This window comes from Bos grunniens, chromosome 22, assembly GCF_055505025.1.
Source record: "Bos grunniens cultivar Pamir isolate PY7600 chromosome 22, Bosgru_T2T1.0, whole genome shotgun sequence".
Lineage (NCBI taxonomy): Eukaryota > Metazoa > Chordata > Mammalia > Artiodactyla > Bovidae > Bos > Bos grunniens.
In genome coordinates, this window is record NC_141186.1 from 29,458,102 (window position 1) to 29,480,735 (window position 22,634).

Here is a 22,634-nt window from a genome sequence, read left to right on the forward strand (position 1 = left end):
GAGACTACAGAGTCTGTTCGCACAGTAACGCACCACAATCTTGTCAAAGAAAGGAGCGTTTCTGTCATCTAGCTGTTTTCCCCAGAGGACTCTAAAGGACGGAACTGCTGCCACTACTTTTTTATGGAACCAGGACCCAGAGAGGAAGAAGAGCAGAAGGAGCAGAAGGGTGTAGAGACCTTGGCAGGACTGAAAGCAGAGGGCAGTGGGAGGTGGCGAATCCAGGGAGACCAGAGTGCTAAGAGGTTCCCAGAGCCCAGTTTCCTGCCAAAGAATGACTTGCTGGGGAAAGTAAATGTTTTACTGTTTCTCTGACTTTATATGTACACATCTAAGACTTCTTGTATTGTTATAGCCTTTATGTAAAACCCCTCCCAGACTTAACGGGTATAACTGGGAGGATAAAGCAGAGACCCTTGGTGGTAGCCAAAATCAATGTGATGCCATGACCGGAAACTGACAGCACACTTGTGAAGGGCTGGAGGTCAAGCACCCTCACAGAAGTGTGTGGTTAAAAAATAACTGTGAGTTCGCATTGCAAGTCTCTGTCCTCCACAGGGAGAGATCCAGAGCAGAGATTTCAACAAAAGTCAGGAAAAAGTAAACATGGCCAGTAGGAGAAACTTGAAAATTCTTGTCAACAGGAAATGTTTCCTTTTTGGTCTGTCAGACCCAGAAGCAGTCAGAAGCAGTGAGTGGAGCCCTAATTTTTCTTTTCCTGGGATGTAATAAAAATAGCCCTTCTTTGGGAGTAAAGAAATTACTCCTTCTCTCTGCCTTAGCACCACTATTTAGAGCAGCAGTCAGGACTGAGTGAGGATTTTGCAGGATGTGTTGTGGTTGTTGCCTCTTACAGGGAGATTTTCAATGTGTTGTCTTTCTCCCTGACAGGAGGGATTCACGTCTGGGACAGACAGGAGAAGAGCTCCTGGGATTTGCAGAAGAAAGAGGCCTGGGGACAAGTAGATGTAATCACTGGGGCCTCAGGAAGACCTTATCGGGCCTGTAGACTCTTCCTTTGGAGCCTTGGTCTTAGCAGTGTTGTTTTCTGGCCCTTGGCGGATGGCTACTATACCTGGGAGTTACTTGCCTCTGTAAGTAACTCTGAAGGCCACTTCGCCTTAGGATGGCAGGTAATTAAGTCTAGAGGAGTGAGAGAGCAGATACGTTCTCAGTTCATGGGTGAATGAGAGCCAAGGTTATTGTAGAAGAGGCTGGATGAGCTCAGAGAGTCACAGATGAAAGAGAATTCCCTCCAACAGAGGGAGAGGCACATTCACTACCTGAAGTCTGACACTGAGAAACCAAACAGCCCTCAGAAGACCTAGAAAGTACAAAAGGACCAGGATGTGAGCAGAAAGGAAGCGAGTGGAAGAGTAGGAGGCAGGGCTGTTACTAAAGGAACACGTGCCCGGGCATTAACTGGAGGATGCCCACATGTGTCATCACCACATTAAACAGAGTCAACGTGTTTCTCAAGCACAAATCTCCCACAAGTGCTTAAAATATCATCATTGCTAAACAGAGTATGACCTCCTGGTCATGTGATCTTGAGCCAGCCACACTATCATTTTCTAAGATCTAGCTGTGGATCTACTGAGGCTTTGTATTATTAAGTTTGTGCTTCACCCTACCCCCATTCTCCATAGCTTACGAATTAGTAGAATTCCAAAAGGCCAGGGCTGGGAAAAAAAGGAGGTTTGAAATTTTTTAGTGAGGCTGCTCTCTTTACCTCCCACCCGAGGAAACTGAGACCCAGGACTCGCCCTGCCTGGAATCACACAGCTCAGAGCTGGCAGAGCCAGGTGGGCACTGCATCTCTGATTTCCTTGTCTAGAAATGCTCCGCCATGATAAAAACAACAGCTTCTGTGCTTTGGCACCTCCTCGGATGCAGACATCAGACTTGGTGTTTATCCAAAGGAGCATCTCATTTATTCTGCAAAACAATGTTCCATTCAAAGATGAGAAATTGAAGCTCTCAGAGGTAACCAGCTACCAGGGCCACAGAGCTCAGGGCCAAGCAAGCAGAACCCTGGTGGTATCTGTTTTGCTGATCGCTATTTCCAAGGGCCCTCCTCCTTCTACTCCACAGCTGCGAGGAAAGCTTCCTAAAGGAGAGGCAAGTATGCAAGTGGGTGTTTATTGGTATTAACTGTTCTGTTTCTTGATCTGGATGGTAGATACAGGGGGATTTATTTTGTTATTGCTCTTTAAATGGTACAAATACATTTTCACACACACATACATACGCATACATGTGTTGTATATATCATACACTGCACACTCATAACTTAAATAGAAAAGAATAGAAGGGGAATCTCATGGTGTTTGAAGACCATCCTGGGGTGGTCTTTAGGCAAGATGAAGGGGACTTGGGCTCAACATAAAAGCAGAATAAAACCATCCAGGGTTTAGTTTGGGAGCCATGCCCTGTGGTTAGCATCTTGACTCAGGACCAGGTAATTAGTGCTTGGCAGGGCCTGAGGGTACAGGGTGTGTAGGACATAGCACTTACTAATGTTTCTAGAACGGAGCCATGAGGAATATGATGAGTCTTCTGCTTCACTCATCCCAGGTTAGCACAGGTGGATCAGCTTCTTTTTCATGGATTTCTCAAAGCACCAGGAGAAGCTATCTATGATTGTATTAACAACAGGGTCATTGATAAGTATGGAAATTCAGAACCCCCCCAAAGTCCATCCTCAGAGGCAATTTACTAATGTATGGTATCTTCCTATGGAGGATGGCCACTAAAAGCCATTAAAAACCTAGGACATGGTAATCATAGCAAGGACTTGAATGAAAGCTCTGGTCCTCTCTTGAGAGCACTCTCTGTGCTGGGCACAGGCACCCATTCTGGTATGTCATTCTCCCAGGACATCCTCATTCTACAGATGAGCAAGTAGAGTTTAGAGAGGTGGGGTAATTTGGTCAACACCCCACAGCTATGATGTGGATAGATGTTCATGACATCTTAAATTTAAAAAGCAGTTTATCATGCAGGGTGTGCCATATAATTTCAGTTTTACACAGAAGATCCAATAATGGGGGACTGATGACATAAATTACTTCTCATGAGTCCAACTGATGGACAATTCTGCAGACATTGCAAATAATACAGTAGGTTTTTAATAGTTGACATGAAACAAGTTCATGGCATAATAACTTGTAAAAAAAAATACAGACAAGGCTGTATTTGCAATATGATTCCATTTTGTAAATATACGTATGTGTGATCAGTGATTTTAAACTGAAGGTGATTTTGCCCCTCAGGGTACATTTGGCAATGCCAACAAATATATTTGGTTATCACAAATGTAGAGGCCAGGGATTCTGCTGAACATCACAACAAAGAATTATCCTACTCAAATTGTTGGTAGTTTAATAGATGGAGTTGACCCTTGAACAACACAGGTTTGAACTTTGAAATTCCACGTACACAGGAGTTCATCCATACATGAATTTTTTTTCAATAAATATAGTATCTATATTTTCATCTTAGAGATCCTTAAGTTAAATGTGGGGAAAAGTTTGTATTCAGTTAGAGATCACAATATGTGGAGTCAGAAGAACTAGAGTTGGAGTCCTGATCCCATTCAAACTGTTTCAGCTTCCTGCCCTTGGGTGAGTCATTTATAAATTCCTTTGTTTTTGAGGCAGAGACAGCAGGACAAAGATTTTCAACGGCACAGGAGGTCAGTGTCCTTAACTCTGTGTTATTCAAGGATCAACTATATACACACACACACACTTACAAATATATACTTGTGGAGAAAGAGCATCTAGAAGAAATATTTCAGGATGTTAATAGTCATTATCTTTAGGTGCAGGGTGAATTTTTTCCATATCCCTATTTTCTAACCTTTCTTTTTTTTTTAAACAGAGCATGATTGAATGTGGGAGGAGGGGTGGAGAAAACTATATAGTTACATTTGCCTTAGGATGGATCAGTGGATTATAAGCAGCAGAGGGGAAGAAGAACTGGGGAGGGTAGGTCTTTCGGGGGTTCAAACTATTGCCATGTCAAGTCATTCTCTTGGGGAATGGTTTCTCAGATTCTGAAAATTGGGTTAAAAAACCCCCCAGCACACAACAACCACAAAGACCTGTGGTCGAAAGCGCCCAAGGCCAGAGTTTGTGAGAGGTCGGATCCCTGAGGGCTGGAGGTGAACTTGCAGGAGGCTTTGCCACAGCGTTGATGACAGGGTCTAACACCATCACCTGCTCCTCACACTCTGTGTGGCTCTGTGTGCTCCTTGCCCTTTTATGAGCCAATAACACGGCAGACTCTCGTGGCAGTTTTGTAGCCACCTGGGTCACGGCTCCTTATGAGGATAAAGAGAGAGACAATAGTGGCCCAGCTTAAAACAGAAAGGCTCCAGCAGCTGCTTAGCAACTCCTGGGGCCAAGAAGCAGACATAAACCATCCCATAAAAAGAGGGCAAGAGGGGCCCAGACAATGGCTAGAAACTCACAGGGGCTCCTGGCAAGTTTCCTGACAACATGGGTGAAGAACCAGACGGCACTAGACAAAGAGCCACCTCGGGGGCCACCTCATAAACCCTGCTCCTCATCGAGGGGAGCGTCGCTTCTGTGCTCAGTGTTCCAGCATTTGACTCAGACTACAGAGTCCCAGGGCTAAGTGCTGGTCAAGTGCCACTCCTGCCCACTGAGGTCCCAGACCCTCCCAACCATTATCCCCATTCAACTGTATAATACATCATAACTCGGCTCTTTCCCCGAGCACACTGAGGAAATAGCTTTCTCGCCAGGAGTTTCTGAACCAGACAGACTCCTGGACAAGGATGGCAAAGAAGCTTCAAGTCTTGTGGCAACTCTGAGTGATGGAAGGTGGCTGGCTGGAGTGCTGGACCAGGAAGCTTCCAGGACTCTGTCCAGGAGAGTGGGCAGCAGGTTGTGATTGCTCTATCAGGGGCATGTGCACAGAGAGTGCACAGTGCTCCGAGGGCTCCTCCATTCCTCTTTAGCCTTTGACCCGTCTATCCACGTGGCTACTCCCAATTGTACTGAAATTTCTGACCCTACTGGGCAATTATCACCAATTCCAATGGCATTGTTTTCACAGACTACCAGTGTCAGAATGATTCTGGGAGACTTATCAAATAGAGATTCCTGGACCCCAATAACCTGCATTAAAATACTCTGAGGAACTTATCCAAAAATGCCAGTTTCTGGGTCCCAGCTCCCAGTGTATACTATCTTGGAGGTGGGTATGGGAAGGAATCTTAACTCTTAAAAAGCATCCCTATGTGGTTCGTATTCACACCCAAATCTGAGAACCATTAACCTGGACATATTGTTCCTGCCTAGACTGTCCTATCAAAGAACATTCCTAAAACCACTACTCTAGATTTGCTTATAGTGGTTTTAAAATATGTCTAATATTTTTTAATATTTCTCCCCTCAATAGAGGGAGCCTAGGGGACTTCCTTGGTGATCCAGTGGTTGACACTTTGCCTTCCAGTGCAGGGGGCGAAGGTTTTATTGCTGGTGGGGAAATTAGGATCCCACATGCCACGAGGTGCAACCTAAATAAATAAATAAGAGAAAGTCTTAAAAATAGATGGAGTCTAATTCTTCTCCCTTATGTGTAAGCTGGACTTTAGAGACTCATTCTGTTCATATAGAATGTGGCAGGTGTGATACTGGATGACATACAGTATTAGGGCATAGGAGGCACCATGACCTCTTCCTTGTTTCCCAATCACCTGCACTGAGAGAAGCTAGCTGCCATGTTGTGAGTTCACTCAAGCAGCCCTACGTGGAGAGGCCAACGGGGTGAGAAACTGAGGCAGTGAGCCAAGAGCCACACATGAGTGAGTCATCAGAAGGTCCTGGCCATTCTTCACATAGTAAAGCCCAGCTAACATTTTTTTTTAATTTTTATTTTCTTTTTGACTGTACTGGATCTTCACTGCTGCAAGCAGACTTTCTCTAGTTTCAGTGAGCGGGGACTGTTCTCTAGTTGCAGCACACAGACGTCTCATTGCAGTGACTTTCTTGTTGTGGAGCACAAGCTCTAGGTTACACGGGCTTCAGTAGTTGTGGCTCACAGGGTCCAGAGTGTGGGCTCATTAGTTGTGGCCCATCAGCTCAGCTGCCCCAAGGCATGTGGGATCTTCCCGGATCAGGGATGGAACTGGTGTCCTTTGCATTGCAAGGCAGATTCTTAACCATTGGACCACCAGGAAAGCCCCCGTCTAACATCTTGTTTGCAACCTTAAATGAGACCCAAGCTAGAAGCTATCAGCTAAGCAGCTCCTAAGATCCTGACCTACTGAAACTGTGAGATAGTAAGTGTTTGTTGTTGGAAGTTTCTAAATTTGAGGATTAACTGTTATGCAGCAATAGATAGCTGAGTTTAAAAACTGTTTCCCTTGATTTCTCACTGGGCTATATACCATTAATCCAGTAAGCCACTCCTGGATGAGTGAACTTAAGTTCTCCAATATGGTTTTCTCTGGTGGCTCAGTGGTAAAAGAATCTGCCTGCAACGCAGGAGACTCGGCAGGAGCTGAGGGTTCAATCCCTGGATTGGGAAGATCCCCTGGAGGAGGAAATGGAACCCACTCCAGTACTCTTGCCTGGAAAATCTCATGGATAGAGGAGCATGACGGTTAAAGTTACGGGAGTCAGACACGACAACAAAATTCTCCAAGAAAAAGCCTTTTATGTCCCTCCAGCCAATCCTCTGGGCCGAGTCAGAAGGATTCCACAGTCCCCAGGCCATCTGAGACCAAGCCAAGCTGTGGTCCTTCCAGAGGGCCCAGAGCTGTTTATGCTCAATGGAGTCTGTTTGACATCCCACCTGAATATATGTAGTCTTTGCCCTGCCTCCCAGTGTGAGGGCTCTTAACAAAGCTCACAGAGCCTTAAACATTCAGCCCCACCCTTCTCCCCGCTCTCTTCTCCCAGCATTTCACCTCTCTCCAACCCCTCTGCCTTATATCACCTGCTTTAGAACCTTTCTCTGCTTCCTTCATCTTCAAAGGGCTTCACTCCAACCTCTAGTTCCATGGTCACTTCTTCCTCTGATTTGCTTCCTTATTTTAAGGCCCTTGTGATCATATAGGACCCACCTAGATAATCTGGGATAAGCTCTCCATCTCTAGATCCTTAACCGTATCTTCAAAGTCGCTTATGCCGTTTAAGGTAACAAAGCCATAGGTTCTGAGGATGAGGATGCAGACATTTTTGGGGGGGAGTGGGAAGGTGTTATTTTTAGCACAAAATAATATAATCAACATAAAAGCATGTCTCATAGAGCTGGGTACATAGGAAGCATTCAATAAATGCCATTATTATCATTTAGGCACCACCAACTGTGTGCCCAGCATGTTAGACATGGATCTGCCACAGGGATCAAAACACATGTGGAAGCTGCCTTTCTGAGACTTATCTAGTCTCATCAGTGTAACATTTGAACTCTCGAATCCTTATACTCAATAATGTGCTTAAATCTACTTCACATATGCTCAGTGACTATATCAGTTGCCTTTTTCTATATAACAAACAACCCCAAAGCTTTCCAAGTCAAAACAGCTATTTAGTTTTCAGGGATCTTAGTTCCCCAACCAGGGATCAAACCCACGCCCCCTACAGTGGAAGCACCGAGTCCTAACCACTGGATGACCAAGGAAGTCCCCTAGTTCTCAACTTTATCTCATTAATTTCAGTTCTTCTGAACTGGACTGGACTCAGCTGATTTCAGCCAGGCTCACCATGATCTTCTGGGCTTGCTGGTTTGTAATGGCTGGAATACCTGGAGCCTTTCTCCATGTGGTTTTTCATCGCCCGACAGGCTAGCCCAGGCCTGTTTGCATGTTGATGGCAGGGAACAACAGGAGAAGTTGCAAGGTGTCTTAAGTCTGTGGCTCAGAACTGACCCACTGTCATACGTGCCACTTCCACTGGCCAAAGCAAATCACAAACTCTGATTCCTAGGATAAGGAGATAGACTTTCTCTCTTGATAGGAGAAATAATAAAGTACTGTGGCCATCTTTACCATCTACCGTAGTGACATTGCAGGAAAGAGAAAGAATGGAGGTTATATCCCTGTGGAGTAGTTACCAGAGGAGAATTTTCCCCAGGGAAGTTACCCAGCAGAGGAGGCCGCAAGGCCACAACCTGTTCAGAAGTGGCCTTGGGTGGCTAATTACTCTAGCGCTTTCTGTGAAGCACACGGCGTTAAGCATATTTCTTTCTCCCTGTGCTAAAATGCCAAGCCCCGAGATTTCTATTATAAATGACACAATTAAGTCCTTGGCAAGAAAAAATCAAGTTCTCTTTTTTTAGGAAGCTAGTGAGAAGCAGAGAGACTACAGAAAGTCTGCACAAGTAACAAAAGACATACATTTTGAGAAATTAAAAGAGGTCATGAGAAAGTAAATTCCTTTTCTATTTGTCATTGGCAAATGTGACTGAGAAAAAGCAGGATATGAAACAATTGATCCAGCCTTATCCCAACTTTTTTAAAAGAAAAACGTTTACTTATTTGTAGGCCTAGAAAAACAACCGAAAAGATAAATACACTGCAATATTAACAGTAGTCGGTCATCTGTGCTCAGATTAGAGGTGATTTGAGGTTTTTCCGTTTCTGCTTCTCTGAATTTTCCAAATTTCTATAATAAACCCAGGTTAATCAGGAAGAAATGTAATTAAAAGAAACCCCACAATGGATTCTGTTTCAACATTTAAAAATGAAACTCTAAGTTACTTGATTATGTTGTTAATGGTGTTTGCTAGAATTGGAGCTTTTGTATTTTTCTCCTTTAAAATTATCCTAGCACTAACTTATACACTAAGGTCATGAACTCTTAGTTTCAAGTTTATAAAATGTTTTTATCAGTGCAAGTTCCTTCCATTTGTATCCAACCCCTCACTTCTCTAGATGCCAAGAACTCAAAGCTCTTCAGCAAATGAGAGACCCCAAGGCCATTATACAGACTTCCTTGCACAAATGACTACACAGCTGTGATTTAATATCTTATTCTCAGCTCTTACCAGAGGTCAATACACAGAACAGTCCTGCAAGAACATTTCTGCTTCTTTTATAAAACTATTGTCTGTCTTTGGTTTGTGGTTCTTTCCATGAAGATTCCTTCATTGGAATCCCCTCATATACCTGATGAGAAAATTTGGTTTCCATGCTGCACAGCTCTGCATCCTGTGAGGAGCAGTGAGATGAGGTCATTTATTTTGGTTTTTCTTTGCCTTTGCTGCTGGGAAGCTTAGAATCAAATTTTGTGCTCAATTAAGAGGACTTCCTTTAGCCAAGATTTTCTATCTTGTTGAATAGTGCCTCCATCTATTTAACTGGCTGAAGCCAGAAATCCCAGACAACGTTCTAAATTTTTCTGTCTCCTTGTGGCAAGGACCCATCCTGAAGGTTTTTGTTTTGAAATCTTTCTCTACTATGTCTCTTTTTCATCCTTGGATTGCTGGAGCAGCCTAACTGGACTTCTCATCTTGTTTTCCTCCTCCACTGCACTCCCAACCAAAAAAAAAAAAAAGTTCATCTTTCATGCTCATAGGGCAAGTGGTCTTTCTAAATACTGATCGGATCTTTCCATATAAAGGCTCAGTTCCCCAGTTTCTCTTGCATCTCCATTCATGCCCTCAACTCCCATCTTCCTTCCTTCCAGCTATATTGAATCCACAAGTCTCACCCTCTTTTTTTTTTTTCAAGACTTTTTTGACATGGACCATTTTTAAAGTCTTTTTGAATTTGTTACAATATTGCTTCTGTTTTATGTTTTGTTTCTTTGGCCATGAGGCATGTGGAATCTTAGCTCCTTGACTAAGGGTTGAACCTGCACCCCCTGCATTGGAAGGCAAAATCTTAACCACTGGACTGCCAGGGAAGTCTCATAGTCTCACCCTTTCTTGTATCTGGAGTTCTGCACATACCTCTGTGTCTGGGGTTCTGCACATGCCATTCCCCTGCCTCTAGTGTTCTTCTCTCTTCTGCACCCCTCTGTGGCATCATTAGTGCCAAGAACCTTGTTTTGGGTTTCAGAGTTTATTTCCTTTTTTTTTTTTTTCTTTTTTTTTCAGAGTTTATTTCCTGAAGGCGTCTGTGTTTCATTCCCTGACCCAGACAGGTTAGGCTCCCCTCCTGTGAGTTCCCACAGATGTCCACAGATCCCTTGCACTGATCATGGTGAATTAAAAGGTGGCCTCCCTGATCTGTCTCCTGGTCTAAAATGTTCCCCGGAGGAGTGGTTCCAGATCCATCTCCACTGTCATCCCCAGGACCAGCACAGTGCCTGGCCTATAGGAGATGCTCACTGAATATGTGTTCAAAAGATAAACTAGTTTTCTGGCATAGGACTCTCTCCTCTGCCCACTTCATCTTTCTAATCCTCATTATCTATCGCTTGGCCTATAGCTTTATATTGTACGTATCTATTACCCTAAGTCAACCTGTTTTTTTTGTTTGTTTGTGTCTCAGAAATGACCACAATGCCTCTTTCCTTGCACCAAATCCTTGCAGTGAATCCTATCAAGGTGTAGGATCTATTTCCCCACCCCCTTGAATCTCTGCTGGCCTCCCAACTAATAACATGCAGCCGACTGACTGTGGCTGACTGTGCATCAACTCAGGTAGCCTGGCATGCTTCCACTGCTCTCTTGGAACTGTGCTGCAGCTGCTGCCTGGACAAGCCAGAGCTAGCCTGCTGGATGATGAGGGACACAATACCCCAGCCTCTCCATCGCCCCATCCAACAGCCTTCCAGACATGTGACTGAGACCATGGTAGGCTAGCCAGCCCCAGCACCCCACCTGGGACTCTGGCTGCCTTGGTGAGCCCAGAGGAGATCAGCTGAGCCAGGCCCAGACCAGTGGACACACCTAGTTTGACAAACAGCCCAGAGAGCAGTAAGAAAGGCTTATTGTTTCAACCCCTGTGTGTTAAGGTAGTTTCTTACAGTACATCTTGGAATTTTTCCTAGTAGCTGACCTCAAGTGACACTATCTCCATCCAATAGACAGGTTAATACTTTGAAGTCTCTGGAAAGGAAGAATCAGTCTGGTCTTCTTTTTCTCTAGCAGCTTGGGGTACAGATTCTAAATCTGTTTTTAAGGACAGAATTATAACATGTACCCACATTCTTAGGTGACCAAATTTGTCTTATATCCTTCTCATTTCCACTCTACTACTTCCAGAATTTTTATCCTAAAAATGAAACAAAATTAAATTCTTATTCCTCAACTGTACCTAAAGTATCCATATTTTTGTGTGCACTGAGAGCCTTTTTTTTTAAAAAATTGAAATATAGTTAATTTAAAATGTTGTGTTAGTTTCGAGCGTACAGAAAAGTGATCCAGTTAAATATACATATTCCTTTTCAGATTATTTTCCCTTATATGTTATTACAAGGTCTTTGAGTATAGTTCCCTGTGCTATACAGTAGGCCCTTGTTGTTGACCTGTTTTATATTTAGTAGTATGCATCTGTCAGTCTCATCCTCCTAGTCTGTCTCTGCCATCTTTCCCCTTTGATAACCGCAAGTCTGTTTTTGATGTCTGTGAGTGTTTCTGTTCGGGAGATAAGTTCATTTGTGTCGTATTTTAGATTCCACATGTAACTGATGTCATATGATATTTGTTTTTCTCTGACTTACCTCACTTAATATGATAATCTCTAGGTTCATACATGTTACTGCAAATGGCATTATTTCATTCTGTTAAACGGCTGAATAGTACTCCATTGTATAATGTACCACATCTTCTTTATCTATTCATCTGTCAATGGACATTTAGGTTGCTTCCATGTCTTGGCTATTGTAAATAGTGCTGCTGTGAACATTGGGGTGTGTGTATCTTTTCTGAATTAGAGTTTTCTAATATGCCCTGGAGTGGCATTGTGGGATCCTTTGAACAAGCCCAGTGACTAACTCTAAAGCCTGTGTGCCCTGGTGCTAATAACTGACTCTTGCATGACCTCCTGCCCCTGAGTTGGAGTTCTTTGTCTGTAAAATGGGCACTGTAATTCTACCAACCTCCAGACGTCTTAAAAATTCATTCATTCTGTGAATATTTACTGAGCACCTCCGTGCTGCAGGCACTGTTCTAGGCACTAGGGACATACCCATGAGCAAATGGAAGAGGAAAGTTGTCTATTTTGCTCCAAAGTTTATATTCTACCAGAGGGAGACAGACAATAAGGAATAACGAGAATAAAGAGGAAAAGTATGTGGTGTGGTAGAAGGCAAATTCAGTTGCAAAAAAACAGAACAAGATAAGGTGGGTGGAGAGGGAGCTGGCAGCATGGGTCCTGGTTCTAATTTTAAACAAAATTGCTACCATAGGTCTCAAAGCGAAGACAATATTTGAGGCAAGAATTGACGGAGGTGGGAGTTAGTCTTGCCGGTGTCTGGGGGTAAAGCACCAGGACAGGGAACAGGCAGGGCAAAGACTCTGGGATAAGAGTGACTTGTGTGTCAGAGGAGCTGGCATACCTGGTGTGGAGGGGACAGAGGTAGGGCAGGGAGAGGGAAGAGCCCCGAGAGAGGTGGGCAGAGAGAAAGTGGCCACACGGCAGATTGCTTGGGAGCCTGTAGGCCTTGGGTTTTACTCTGAGTGAAATGGGCAGTTGGGAAGGCTGTGGGCAGAGAGATAAAGCCTGCAGTTTGACCAACATGATGCTGGCATGGAGTACGGCTACCTCAAAACTCTGTAGTTAGTTTTGGAACAGGGGGTGACTTTTCAAGTTGCCAACAATGCATGGGTCTAGAAGAAAGCTACAAGGACTCTCTGAGAAACAGAAGATGGGGGCCCCTTGGCCCTGCCAGAGGCACACCAGGCCTTTGTATGGCTGATAATCCCCATCTGTCCCCTTCTGTGCCTCCCGGTATACAAACTCTGGGACAGGGTAGGCAAATTTGCATGAAGGCCATGAAACCTCTTGGGAGAACCAGGGAACCTTCATGAGGTTGAGCAATGCTAAACTCTTGTATTGATGGCATTGGTGTCATCTCAGGTCAGCTACCAGGATAGATACCAATGACTACCCGCCCCCCAGACCCCGGCTAGGGGAGCTCACCTTGGGATAAGAGCTTCTTCTTGTCAGCTACTCTAAGTTTAAGGTTCAGCTCCATGAATACAGAACCCAGCTTGGGGTGCTGTGGTCAAGGGTGGCTGCACAGAGACTGTGAGATTCCCTCTTAAGACCCTGGGAGGCTGGAGCAGGCACCTGGATCATCAGGGGCTCTATCTGGGCAGCAGTCAGATGTAACACTTTGGGCAGGATGGACTTCCTCCATCAACTTTGAGAGGGAAAGCAACCCTAAACTGGGCTCTGAGTCAACCCATCAGTTTCTCCATTCTTGGGAACAGGTTTGATCCCTCTGGAGAGGTAAGGACCTGCAGTTTTTGTAAAACAGGGGTGCAGGGAGGGAAAAGGAGAGAGAGAGGCAGTGAGTATGCTGCTAGTTAGACAGGTGGGAGCTTAGGACCAACGATGTGTATAATAAGAATGGATATGACCTTGTTTGTGCCCGAAGTCAGGAAGATCCCCTTGAGTAGGAAATGGCAACCGACTCCAGTATTCTTGCCTGGGAAATCCCATGCACAGAGGAGCCTGGTGGGCTATAGTCCATGGAATCGCAAAAAGTCAGACATTACTAAGCAACTGAGAACACACACTCACAAACTGCCAAATATGGTCAAACCCATTAAATTGATCAATGTTGTTTTTATTCTCATGTACCTTGTGAAGAGTATATGTTCAGTTCAGTTCAGTCACTCATTCGTGTCCTACTCTTTGGGACCCCATGAACCGCAGCACGCCAGGCCTCCCTGTCCATCACCAACTCCCGGGGTTTACCCAAACTCATGTCCATCAAGTCAGAGATGCCATCCAACCATCTCATCCTCTGTCGTTCCCTTTTCCTCCTGCCCTCAATCTTTCCCAGCAGGGTCTTTTCAAATGAGTCAGCTCTTCACATGAGGTGGCCAAAGTATTGGAGTTTCAGCTTGAGCATCAGTCCTTCCAATGAATATTCAGGACTAATCTCCTTTAGGATGGACTGGCTGGATCTCCTTGCAGTCCGAGGGACTCAAGAGTCTTCTCCAACACCACAGTTCAAAAGCATCAATTCTTCGGTGCTCAGCTTTCTTTAGAGTCCAACTCTCACATCTATGCATAACTACTGGCAAAAACATAGTCTTGACTAGATGGACCTTTGTGGCAAAGTAATGTCTCTGCTTTTTAATATGCTGTCTAGGTTGGTCATAACTTTCCTTCCAAGGAGTAAGCGTCTCTTAATTTCATGGCTGCAGTCACCATCTGCAGTGATTTTGGAGCCCAGAAAAATAAAGTCAGTCACTGTTTTTACTGTTTCCCCATCTATTTTCCATGAAATGATGGGGCCAGATGCCATGATCTTACTTTTCTGAATGTTGAGCTTTAAGCCAACTTTTTTACTCTCCTCTTTCACTTTCATCAAGAGGCTCTTTAGTTCTTCTTCACTTTCTGCCATAAGGGTGGTGTCATCTGCATATCTGAGGTTATTGATATTTCTCCTGGCAATCTTGATTCCAGCTTGTGCTTCTTCCAGCCCAGCATTTCTCATGATGTACTCTGCATATATGAGGCAGCCTTTTTAATCCCTTTATCACACCTAGCCCCCTATTTCACCCTGCATTTTATGGTATCTCCAAGTGTTAGCCTGCATGGTTAGCTAGGACATCCACCATGGGGAGCTACTGAGGCGACACAAGACCGGGAGGCCCTGCTGGGGCTCTCATCAGCCAAGTTATATTGGCCAAGTGATTTAGAAGCAGTCAACTTCACAAACTTGACTTGCAGGTGGATCCCTGGGGGATATTGAGCAAGTGCAGTTCTGATTCAGTCAGTAGGGCTCAGATGGAAGGAGTGCATCCTCAGTGGAACAAGCTCCCAGGTGATGCTGATGCAGAATGAGAGCATCTGTCACTGGTCGCAGCCCTGACTGCACTTAAAATCACCTAAGAAGCTCCAACCAAATACAATGCCTGGTCCCACCCCTGCAAATATTCTGATCTATTTGGTTTGGGCAGTGCCTGAGCTTTGGAAGCTTAAATATTCTCCCTCAGTGATTCTGTTGTGCAACCACGATTGCAACCTGGTGGTTTGGTCCATGCTCCTCACGTTCTAGGGCTTTTGAACTGTATAATTTATCATTCAAGCTGGAACACATTTTTAGAGTGAAATGATAATTACACAGGTTAACAGGTGCAAACTGGGATTGTCCTGGATAATTCTGATGTGCAGTCAACTTAACTGTAGCCTGGTGGGGCCCCAGCACTGCCCAAGGTCATAAAGATGTAGTAGAAACTGGGCTTGGAAGTCAGGCTCCTAAGTCTTGAACTCTCATTTCACTTCCTTATAACCTAAACTACTCAGTCTGTGAAATGGGGATAAGAATGCCTGTCAGCCCTAATCTAGGGTGACTATGAAGTTAAAAGGAGGCCACAATCCACACATATGCACTTTAAAAGTTTGAGCTACTGTGTGGAATTGGAAGGCATTTTTATTATTGTGAGTCTGTGGTTACCAGAGCCAGTCTGGGATCTACCCATCTTGAGTTAGAGTGATCAGAGCTATTTGAATAATAAATGATACATGGGCCTTATTAGCTAAAATAATCTTGACAAAGTAGAAAAATAAGGAGACAGGAATCAGAAAGGCATTTAATAGTGTCATTCCCTGGATGGAGGCTGAGCCAAGGCAGGCTCTTAGGGTGAGTGGAGATAAGAATCTCAGAGTGGCCCACAAGCTAAATGGTAATCAATAATATTGTCTCTGGAAACAGTGAAGTTAGTGTGATACATACACAGAAGCATGGTTTGTCTAAACCATCAGGTCCCCGTTCTACACCTCTTGGATTTCAGGAGGGTGTCAGCTTGGAACTGACATTGTCAGGGTGCTGGGGGTAGGAGGTGGGAGGCTGCAGATGAAACCTCTTCCATCCTGCACATTTTTCAAACGAAGATGCTGAGGCTGAGCCATGCCGAGTGCAATACCTGACAACCAGTGATGTACTGGTGGAGCCCGCACTGGGACCAAGATCTCGGGTTGCTTCTGAGTCTGTCCTGTGTGTTGAGGTCAAAAGAAATGCTTTTTTGGTTGTTTTTATCATTGTTGTTTAGTTGCTCAATCATGTCCAACTTTTTCAACGCCGTGGACTACAGCCCGCCAGGCTCCTCTGTCCATGGGATTTCCCAGGCAGGAATGCTGGAGTGGAAACAGAAACGCTGGTGAGGCCCTAAATGATAATAATGACCACCATGCCATTATAAACTACCCCCCTAGACTAACAATAATCCTCTATTATCATTTAATGCCCAATATCTCTGTCTTTATGATTGGGTTATTCCCAATAAAAACTTAACTTTTCTCCTGACCCCCACATTACATTTGGTTGATAGGTCTCATTAGTCTGTTTTAATCTATAGCAGTTTTCCTTTCTTTTTTATGGTATTCATTAGTTAAAAGAGAAAACTGGGTTATCTGGCCTGTAGAATGTCCTCCCTTATAGATTTAACTATTTCTCGGTGGTGATTTTGAACATACCCTGCCCCCACCATTCCCTGTAGTTGCTGTAAACTCTAGAGCTTACTTCAGTTCAGGCTCAGCATTTGTGGCAATGCTCCTTTGTAGGTGGTGCCCAGTGCTTTCCACAACATCCCATCAGAAGGCTCATGTCATGGCAGGTGGCATCTGTCAGAAATACACACTGTGGCATTTAAAAGGAGAACAGTTACATGTCACTATACAGTTGTCCAAACCCACAGAGTGCACAACACTAAGAATGAACCCTAGTGAACTATGGACTCTGGGCGATAAAGATATGTGGATGTAGTTTCATTGATTGTACAAATGAACCCCTCAGGTGGGGGTTGTTGGTAGTGGGGGAGGTTATGTATACAGGAGACAGGGGTTATAGGGAAATCTCTGCATTTTCCCTTTAATTTTAGCATGAACCTATAAGTGCTCTAAGAAACAAAGGATACTTAAGAAATAAAAAACAAAAGTGGAACAATTGATTTATACTACTCCCAGGTTGTGGGTGCCAAAGGTGGTGAGGAGGGGAAAGAAACAAAATATGAATGGCGAAAGATGGTTGTTGCAGCTGGGCCATGGTCCGTGGGGCTCACTGTGCTACTCTCAACTTGCAAATCTTAAACAAAAATTAAGGACGTCCCTGATGGCTCAGATGGTAAAGAGTCTGCTGGTAATGCAGGAGACCTGGGTTCGATCCCTGGGTCAGGAAGATCCCCTGGAGAAGAGAATGGCTACCCACTCCAGTATTCTTGCCCGGAGAAATTAACAAAGCACTCTGAGATGCCTGAAGATGTGGCAGGCATGGTTTCTTCTAACCCAGTATTCATCCCTTGCCACCCACTCTTTCTCTTCCCTCAGAGAATCTCAATTCTGTGCAGGTAAGTCTCATTTGGCTACCTGGCCAGCTGTAGTCACTGTTCCAACCCCAGGGATGAGGCCCTTCATTCTCTGCCACAGCCTCCACCTGCAGTGCTGGCTGCTTTGGGAGAGGTCCAGCTTGAGCATTCAACAGAGGGAGTGCTCAAAAAAATCTCTAATGTTTACACGTGTCTTTAATCTTCACAACAAACCAATGAGACTATTACTATCCCCACTTTACAGATGATTGTGAGGCTTAGATAAGTCACAGAGCCCCCGGGTCACCAGCCAGAAGGCTCAGGTCTGTGCAGTAGCACTAAAGCCCACATTCTTAACTACACAGATGCCACACTCCCAGTCTGGCATTGCACAATTTCACTAAATTTTCTCTTTAGGTTGGTCAAGGGAATTTGTGCTTAGGGGACAGACTTTGGGGGAATAAGAGAATTTTTGACATTGGAAAGACACTGTACCCTATGGTGATATTTTCCACAATTTACTGACTGTAAGAATCTTCTAGAGTGTCAAAATGCAGATTCTAGAGAAGGCACCCGATCATCTACATTTTTAGCAAAACATCTTCCTTCCCTACGTGAGTCTTAAAGTCAAGCAAGTTAGAAAAGCTACACATCCTGGCACTAAAATATAGCCCCAGAAAGAGTGGGTTTCCAGACAGAGTGGATTTATTAAATCCAAGCAAGAGAGAGGGATCTTGAAATTCTGTTGATGCCCCGTTAGCCACAGGCACTGGACAGACAGTTCTGATGACACATACACTGGATCCATTTAGAGGCAGGTCCATCAGGGCACCACAGCCTTCCATGGGGGCCAGGTCATTCTGCCTCTACCTGCTAACTAACCATCTGGTGATGAACTTTGCCTCTCAGCCCACATCTGATTGGCCACCTGACTAGGCTGTCCCAGGCAAATCCTTTTTCCCAAGAATTTTTAATTAAAAATTCTAGACTAGCTGTTGCTGGATATCAGCTCTATAAAGTTACATGACGTTGTGGTCAGTAGAGAGATGAGGGGAGAGAGTGGTGGAGGGAAGGAAGGAGGGAGAGAAGGGGAAGGGAGAGGCAAAGGAAGGAAAAGGTGGGGAAAGGGCATGGAAATAAAAACTGGGCCAGTGGAGAGAAAAGGGAGAGTTTAGTGGGTTAAGTAGCACACCCCCCAAAAAGATATATACTCACCCAGAACCTCAAAACAACCTTATTTGGAAAAGGAGTTTTTGTCAATGTAATGATGTTAAAGATCTAAAGATGAGATAATCCTGAGATTAGGCAGGGCACTAAATCTGATGACTGGTGGAGGGAGATTTGACACACAGAGGGGAAGGCTATGTGAAGGCAGAGCAGCAGATTGAGGTGATGTGCTCTGAAGCCAAGGAATGCCCAGGATTGGCCACCAGAAACTGGCAGGAAAGGGAGGAGTGAATTATCCTTCAGACCTTCCAGGAGGAACCACCCCTGTAGACACCTTGATTTCAGACTTCCAGACTCCATAACTGTGAGGGCATCAATTGCTATTTATTTTAACCATCAAGTTTGTAGTGACTTGTTATAGCTGTCCAAGGAAACCAACTCATCTTTGGAGATTCAGACTACTAATCACCCTGGGAGGGTAAGGGAGGAAGGTAGGGGTCTGGGAGGGGAGGGAAGAGGAGGGAGAACCAAGCAGGGATGCGGGGAGCAGAGGGAAAGAGATTGTACCCCCCAACCCTTAGCCCATCCCCAGTGTCCATGCCTTTGGATGTCCTGGTTCACCTGAGGATCCAGCCTCAGAGTCCCGAGGTGTCCCCTGCATCCTGACATAACACACCTCACCCCAAGTGTCTTCGAGAGGGTGTCTGGTCCCCACAGCCTGATTCCACGATGGGTGCACAGCTGCAACTGAGCCATCACCCAGGCACCCTAGGCTGACCCTGGGAGCAGGAACAGGGAGGCCCACAGTGGCCAGGTGCCCAGGATCAGGGTCTGTACATGTGGGATGGGTGGGAAGAGGTGAGGGTGGGGACCAGCTGCTCTTTGCCAGATGACGCAGCCCCAGAAAGGCCCACATCTCTCCCCAACACTCCAGTGGCCTCTTGGCAAGGTGGCTTCCCTGGGACAGTTTCAGATGATGATGAGTCCCCTCCTCCTGCTACTCAGCCCCACCGAGGGCTCAGTGGTTGCCTCTGCAGCTCGTGCTGTCCGGGTTAGCGTCCTCGGTAGCGCAGTCAGTGGGAATTTCTTCCACACCTGCTGGAACGGTCTCCAACAAAGGCCACAGGGCACACACTCGAGGGGTTTTCAGAGCTGAAGGTCCACTCTCATTCTCTCATGCAGTGTTTTTTTTTTACTGATGATTAAAAAAAAATAAATTAGTAAAAAAAAAATTAATGAAACCCCTCCTGAGCGCCAGGCACTGTGCTGAATGCTTTACATGCATCATCTCAATGGATTCTCCCAACAGCTCCAGGAGCAGTGGGTGCTGTCACCACCACCCTTCTCCCCACCATTAAAGGGAGAAACTGAGGCAGATCAGGGCAGTAGAGACCCTGCCCAAGGTCCTTGAAAGGAGAGGGACACATTCGGAATTTGAACCACTGTCTGCCGTTTTCCTGCTAAGCTCCATGCGTGTACCCCTGACTGAGGAGAATCTTTAACTCCCAAGGTGTTTTCACATGCTTCTTTTTGGTTAGTAAAACTTTAGATTTTTCTCAGGGTTTTCGTTAGGAAGAATGAGGAGCTGAATGGTTCTGACCTGGGGTCCTAAGCCCCAGGTGCTTCCATCCACTCTGCACCTGCGTGTGGAGGGCTGGACAGATCAAAAGAGCTGCGAGAATAGAAAGAGGAGGCTAGAGTTTTGCTTCACTCTGACTTGAAAGCCTGGGAAACAAACCCAAATGTAAGCTGATTTCTTCCCTTCCCTCTGTCCCCACAGACTTCCTGGGATCCAGGTTGGAGCCCACCGCTGTCACCCCAAGCCCTCCTGACAGACTGTACCTCCCCCATCCCAGCCTTGCTGGGGCTACAGTGGTGTCGCCTAGGGTTTCCCACATGCAGGTCGGAAATAGTGGAGTGGGGGGACCAGGCTGGAGCCCTGGAGGCTGAACCTCCTTCCAGTGTGTGTTTGTGGGAGAGGGAGAGTGGGACCCCTGAAGAGCCCACCTCACCTCTTTGTGTCTCCCTGTTCTCATCTGAGAAATTGAGATAATAAGGATGTGTGTGTGTGTGCGCTAAGTTGCTGAAGTTGTGTTTGACTGTGACACTACAGATTGTAGCCCTCCAGGCTCCTCTGTCCATGAGATTTTCCAGGAAAGAATACTGGAGTGGGTTGCCATGCCCTCCTCCAGGGGATCTTTCTGACCCGGGGATGGAACCATCATCTCTTCTGTCTCCTGCATTGGTTGACAGGTTCTTTACCACTAACACCACCTGGGAAGCCTGATAATAAGGATATTCATCCCCAAATCTGCATTTTCAATAATGCTGTTTCTTGTATGACAACTATAGTTTACTAAAGATATTTTCAAAAGCACAATACTCTGTTGTTTGGGGAAGCACATTTAGGTGTCTTCAATGAAACAAGAAAGCACTTACCTGAGGAGCAGGGAGAAGCTTGTGGCCTGATTGGTCCTTGAGGCTCTGGAGTGGAAACTCACCTTATCCAGCTGACTGTGGGTTCAACAGTTGTTTGTGGACTGTACTGTGTTAAGCTCTATATTTATGCTTTTGGTGTTTGCCTATTCAAATACTGTATTTCACAACTTTATAAGGGTTAAAAAACAATGAACTTGGCCTCCCAGGATGGTGGGAGCATTTTTTGAGATGCACATTTTGTGCCCTGGCACATAATAGGTGCTCAGTGAGCAAGGCATGAGCCCATGACATGCCTTCCCCAGGTCCTCATTCAGCCCAGGGACAGCTCAGCAGGTGATCAGGCCCAGAACCCTGAAGAACCCACCAAACAGAAGAGTGGATGGATGTGGTATGAGGAGTAGATAAGTTATTGACAGATTCATGGGATAGTGAGAAATTTAATAAAAATTACCTGCATCCCAGCCCACAGTAGTTTCAGAAAGGAGCTGTTCTGATAGTTTTTATGTTCCTTGTTTGTTCATTCCTTCCACAAATATATACTGAGCATCCGCCATGTGTCAGGCAAGGTGACAGCTGAAGAGGATACTATAGGCCAGAGAAATCCCTTCCCCTGGATGCTTCCAGGCTAGTAGAGCAATGGACATTTAAATGGAAAGATTCCACACATGGTGATCATGATGGAGAGAGGAAGTTCAGAAGCACTGGCTGAGCCTGTAAGAGGGCCACCTCACCCAGTTTTTCAAATTTTGTTTTCCTTTGCAGGCAAGGGGTGTCAGAGAAGTCTTCCTGAAGGAGGCAGCACATTAACTGAGCCCTCAGGTTACCTGGTCTAGCACATTCCAGGCCAGGAAACAGAACGTGCAAAAGCCCAGAGATGAAAAGGAGAAGGTAGTGATTTGACTGTAAAAAATACTTTTGAGTGGCTGGAGGTACTTGCAGGAGGGCAGCTGGGGATGTTGTAGCAGGTAGGAGACCAGAAAGGAAAGCCTGGGTTAGTTCACAAAGGGCCATCTCTGCCCTGGTAAGGAGTCTGGAGGGTGTAAAGCCAGGATGTTTCATTGGTTTGCACTTCAGAAGAAGCATGGCACTGCCATGTCTATTAGACGTGGGCATTTGCTCTGTTCGAGCAAAGCCAGCCTCCCACTCTGAACTTCTCAGTAGAATTTTCCTCACCCTCCTACCAAAGCTCCTGTTCATCACAGGACCAGGAAGCCCATTTCTGCCCAATTCTGAGAGACAAAACTGGCACTGTCAGGGCCTCATGGATGAAAAGTCTTGGAGGATTGGGGACTTTCAGTGTTGGTGCAAGGAATTCACCTACAGCATCTGGCCCAGTGCCTTTTATAAAGCAGGAACTCAAATAAATGCTTGCCGATGAGCTGCTGAGACTGCCTCTACCTTGCTTTGAAAGTGAAAGTCGCTCAGTTGTGTCTGACTCTTTGTGACCCAATGGACTATACAGTCCATGGAATTCTCAAGGCCACAATACTGGAGTGGGCAGCCTTTTCCTTCTCCAGGGGATCTTCCCAACTCAGGGATCAAACCCAGGTCTCCCACATTGCAGGTGGATTCTTTACCAGCTGAGCCACAAGGGAAGCCCAAGAAAACTGGAGTGA

At 45.4% G+C, this 22,634-nt stretch overlaps 1 protein-coding gene across 6 annotated transcripts in view; it reads left to right on the forward strand.

Moving 5' to 3' along the window:
- Window positions 1-22,634, forward strand: part of SHQ1 (SHQ1, H/ACA ribonucleoprotein assembly factor) — a 288,426-nt gene that overhangs the window by 251,863 nt on the left and 13,929 nt on the right. For 5 of the 6 annotated variants that reach the window (XR_015151269.1, XR_015151267.1, XR_015151263.1 and 2 more), the window contains one exon: window positions 892-1,486. The exons of the other annotated variant lie outside the window; for it this stretch is intronic. The gene's annotated coding sequence lies outside the window, so the exon portion shown is untranslated. Of the gene's footprint in view, window positions 1-891; window positions 1,487-22,634 lie in introns of those variants that run through there. 6 annotated transcript variants of the gene reach the window in all.